Genomic DNA, 5,375 nt, shown 5'->3' with positions numbered 1-5,375 from the left:
ATTCTAAAATCCCTCTCAGTTCGATGGTAGGATGATATTGCATCTGACTTTCTCTTTGTCAGACCCTCTGATCTCAGCCCTCCACTTGGATTTAAAGTCCTGCTTCCAGAATTGACAGCAGTGACACTTAGCTCCTTAAGATTAAATTTAGACTCATGGCTCCAGCTGCATATGTAGCGGAGAATGGCCTCGCTGGTTACCAATGGGAGGAGAAGCCCTTGGTCCTGCCAAGGCTGGAACCCCCCTCCCAATGTAGGGGAATGTCAGGGTGGGGAGGCAGGAAAGGGTGGGTGGTTGGGGAGGGGGAACATAGAAGAAGGGGGAAGAGGGGGTGGGCTAGGGGATTTATGGATGGGAAACCGGGAAAGGGAATAACATTTGAAATGTAAATTTAAAAAAATCCAATAAAAAAAGGAATTAAATTTTGTAACTTTCACTGTCATAGAATGTCACAGGTCCTTTTGTAACCAGAACCCTTAGGCATCGGAGGCCCTAGAAGTGCTGATCTAGGTTGAGCCTCTTCATTCCTTCTTTATATTTCTGAAGCTGCTGTGTGTTATCTATCCACTGAGGTACTCCGCTCAGCTCAAATGTTCTTTAATATCATTGTTATGGGTACCCGATAAATAATTTTAATAGATATAATACCTATTTTCTGAAAGCCTGCATCATCTTCAAATTTACCAGAAACCCAACTGCCATTCGTGTGTGATCTTATAGCAAAGGTGTCCTACTAACAAAGGGTCTCTTAACCTCCTACTTTCTAGTTTTTCCTGTTATTCACACTCCTCTCCCTTTCTCTTAATATCCTAAAACTCAATGAAAAGTTCAGTGGAGAATGATAAAGTTCAGATTTCATTAGCTTTTGATATCACTGTTCCTTGGGGAGGAAAGAAAAAAATCACATTTTTGGTGACCTTTTTAGTTAATTCACAGCTGAGAGAAAATCACCTTTAGTGTCTTTTCCATTTATGGATAATTAGGCTTACCAGTCAGCATAGAACTGTGGGGTGGGATGTGCTTTGAGGGCGAAGAAAGGTGGAATGTGAGAGTCATCCCACCATTTTACATCAGAGTACCAGACCCTGGGATAAGGCAATGATGAGTTCAGACATATAGTGGCATCTTAGGCTGTAATAATCACTAACAGAGGCTTGTTACCTAGGCTTGGGAGAGCTCCATGGCATCCTAAGCATCAGGAGACCTTCTTGGGAAGAGGAATATTCATACTGACCTTTCAATAGCAGAGGGCTTGGATTTGAGGAATGGACAAAGGAGGCTATTTTCATGATTAGCTATAAAACATGTAAAGGAACAGAAGATTGTGTCTCCATGCAGGGCAAATAGACAAATTTGGTTTCTGCAAGGCTCTACTTCTAGATATTTCTGTGTAGTTGAACCTTTTCGATTAGAACCTGGTCTTTCTCCTGATCAAGGGTTTTCCAGACAGACTGATATTAGTCACATAATGATTCTTCCAGACAAGCTGGGTCAGGACTGACCTCAGAAAGTTCTTTATTAGAACAGTGTGGTCTCCAGTAATATCACTTCGTTGTGAGTTTTCTACATGGAGAGGGTAAACCAAAATTGTTGGTGTCAGATACAATTCCCGTAAAGAGAAGATGAAAAGAAAGATCCATGAGGTCACATCCAGCTAGTCTCTGGAGGATTGGGGCAAGAGGATTCCGGGCCGTATCTATTTTCTAACACTCTATCCAGCTCAGATGCTTGTGTTTACATTCATATAGCACCTTTCCTCAAAGGAAATGACTTCACTCAGGGAACGGTGAGAGGTCATTTTCCGTCTGAGTTACACGGAGATGCAATAAACTTCACTCTGTCGGGAAGTTTGTACTGAGATTCTGTGAGTACTCTTTTGTGACTTGCACCCCATCACTCCCACTCACCCACCTGCCTGTGTGAGATGTTCTAAGCTATTTTACACCTGCTGTTCAGGGCCTCTGTCCTCTCTTCCCAGGCAGCTCCCATGACTTTTTCAGTGACCTTAATTATCACCTCGTCAAGTATACACTTTTAGTGCATTTAATATGTCCCCAGAAATCAATTCATCCTCTCCATACAGTCATTTCATTTAACCCTTCCATCAATCCCATCTCATTGGAGTAAATGTTCACATTCTGGTTTGAAGTGACTCACAAATAATCTGTCCTCTTATTAGAGCCTCGTAAAAGGGGACTTTGCAACCTGCCAGCTATGTGATCTTTCCACTTCGGAAAGCGAGCTTTGAAATGGTGTTAGCTCCCTTTTCTTGTTGGAGTATTGCATGGCTGCTCTGGTCTAAATCCAACTCACTGCCTCCACGGTTCCACGGTCTCTCTCCTTTTCAAGTTTGTAATGTGCTTTGAATATTTCCCATCAAAGGGAGCAGCTGCTCTTTCCCTCTTGTTAAATCTTTATTTTCTGCTTCCCTTGCTATGGCTGCTATATTCTGTTTCTCTACACTGCATCTCTCTCTCTCTCTCTCTCTCTCTCTCTTGCTCTCTCTCTCTCCCCCTCTCTCTCCCCCTTCCCCTTTTCCTTTTCCTCTCCCTCTCTCCCTCTCTCTTTCTCCTTCTCCCTCTCTCCTGGCATTTGCAACACTTTTTCACTTGGCATCACCTGAAAATCCCCTTAGAGTGCGGTCTTCCTTGCACCATGGCCATGAATACAGATGATAATTCAACGAAAGGTAACAACCTCATTTGCAGGTTTCTCTTATGTATGGGTTTCTGCTGTTTCAGTGTGTCTGTGTAGTTATGATGTGTTGATCAAGGATGGCCTGCATGCTGTGGTGCTCCAGCCGAGACACTGGAATAATTCCAGGTGATTTGGAGCTAAGAGATCAAGGTTCAAATCCTTGCTTAGGATTCACCAGTTTATGGTATTACATTTGTCAAATATGGGAGCTGCAACAAATGATCACAGTGTGGCTTAAGACAAAAGACACATATCCCTAATAGATCTAGTGGCCGGTAAGTCCACCCTACTTCTGGCCTCTTTACTTGTGGTGGTTTCCAACTGTGTTGGTTAGTTTTAACTTTCAACTTGATAAAATTTAGAATCACCCAAGAGTAAGTCTTAAGAAGAACTTATTAGATACGGAAGGGTTGGCCCATTTGCTGTGTCTGGGGGTATTGTTATTGTCTTGAATGCCATTTGAAGGTGAAAGTCCCCTTGAATGTGGGCAGCACCATTTAAATGACTGGGCCCTGCACTATGTAAGAGTAGAGAATGCTGCTTAGTAGCAAAGAGGTAACTTGGATATCTGTGTTTATCTCTGCTCTTGACTGTGGATGTGATGTAACTGGCTGCTTGAACTCCTGCTTCAGCCTCATTTCAGTAATGGAATGTAATCTTCCAGTGTTTCCTCCTGAGTGTTGACTTAAACAAATATTATCACAAAAAGAACAAGGAAACGAAAACACCAGCAATTTGAGTCAGTTGCTGATCAGAGATTCACCATCTCAGCTTCTGTCTCCATGTCCACAGGGCTGACTTGTAAGTTTCTTCTTGTCTTATTTTCCTTTAAAGACATTCTTGATTGGGTTTGCGACCCACTTATCTCTAGTACAATATCCTTTTGAGGTCCATATTATACCTGAAGAGGCTTGATTTCTTAACAAGATCTTGCTCACAGATAGGTTGGAGACAATCTTTGGAGGATGCTGTTTAGCTCACTACTACTAATCTAGGCAAACGATTGAAGATTAGACCTGATGTTGACCTCTGACAACATACATATGTATCCATACATACATGCACCTATCCCCACATACATATACACATGCACTTACTGTCATATACAAACACATATTCTTAGTGACATTATGCTTTTTCCCCATCTTTATTAACTTGAGTATTTCTTATTTACATTTCGATTGTTATTCCCTTCCTAGTTTCCACTTTTTTTTTTTTTTTTTTTTTTCAAAGAGTTAGACAGAACAATTTGCAAATTCATCTGGAATAACAAAAAACACTTATAGCCAACATCCCCCTAGCCCTCTCCCCCAAATCCATCCAATGGAAAAAAGTTAGCATTTTTTTTTCAACTGGAGGTTACAAGAATGCAGATCGATTGCTTATTTGTACAAAGTTGAGTCCAAGTGGATCAAGGACCTTCTATATGATCAAGAATAAAAGGGTGTTCCTTACCCCATCCTCCCCCCATTACCACCCTCTCCCCAACAATCCCATTCACTGGGGGTTCAGTCTTGGCAGGACCAAGGGCTTCCCCTTCCACTGGTGCTCTTACTAGTCTATTCATTGCTACCTATGAGGTCAGAGTCCAGGGTCAGTCCATGTATAGTCTTTGGGTAGTGGCTTAGTCCCTGGAAGCTCTGGTTGGTTGGCATGGTTGTTCATATGGGGTCTCAATAAGAAGCCATTTTATAAAACTTCATATTTTGTTAAATGTATTTTCTTACACTGAGGAATACAATTATTCAGCTCTGTTCTTAGCATCTTTTGAGGAGGTAATCCTGGGGATGAAACCCGGGGTCCAACACATGAATAGTAAGTGTTCTACATCTGAGCTACATTCCCTCATTTATTTTAAAAGTCTATTCACCTGTAACTAAACTCAGACTTGATCTGTGGAACTTTCTCTAGGAAAGAATAGAGTTGGGCTTCTTTCCTGAGTGGGTGAGGGGGCTATGTTATTTTGCTCTCAGCATCTGCTGTGGTAAATAATTTCTTTCTTTGTTTTCTCTTTGGAAAGTTTGAAGACATAAAACTTCCCAAAAGAAAGCAAAAGAAATTAGGAAGAAGGATAGAGTAAGGACAAGCTGGACAGAGGCATAGAGAGGCACGAACAATTGTCTAATTGTCCTATAAAAAATTTTATCCAAAAATTCCTTGCCTAAGGCTTTCTAAGCCAAGTAGAATGGCATCACTTTTAGATCCCACTCTTGACAACTCCATGTTAAGAGCAGGTTAAATCTAAAGCCTTATGCTAAATGTTCAAGATTCATTGACCAAATATAATGCAACGAAAATGTCATGTATTAGCTTTTGGTCAGGCACTGAGGCTGAGACTCAGTCAGTATTCAGTAACATTTATTGAGCTCCTGCAGTATTCATTGCCACTGATAAATTGAGTGTGGATCCATGGAGAGGAGGAAATGACCTCTGTCATTGGAAATATTGACTCTAAATTATTTCTTTTATTTCTTTGATCTTTCTTGCATTTGTTCTGAAGGCTAGTAAGTCTAATTAAGGGTGGAAGTAGGGTTAGGTGGTAGAAGAGCATTAAGCAAGACTTCATGCTCAAAAGTTGGGACTTACCCAAAATCTAAACACACACACACACACACACACACACACACACACACACACACACACACACGCATGCACACATGCACACATGCACATGCACA

Source organism: Rattus rattus, chromosome 2 (genome assembly GCF_011064425.1).
Source record: "Rattus rattus isolate New Zealand chromosome 2, Rrattus_CSIRO_v1, whole genome shotgun sequence".
NCBI lineage: Eukaryota > Metazoa > Chordata > Mammalia > Rodentia > Muridae > Rattus > Rattus rattus.
The sequence above is the reverse complement of the archived record's forward strand: the minus strand, read 5'-3'. Positions refer to the sequence as shown.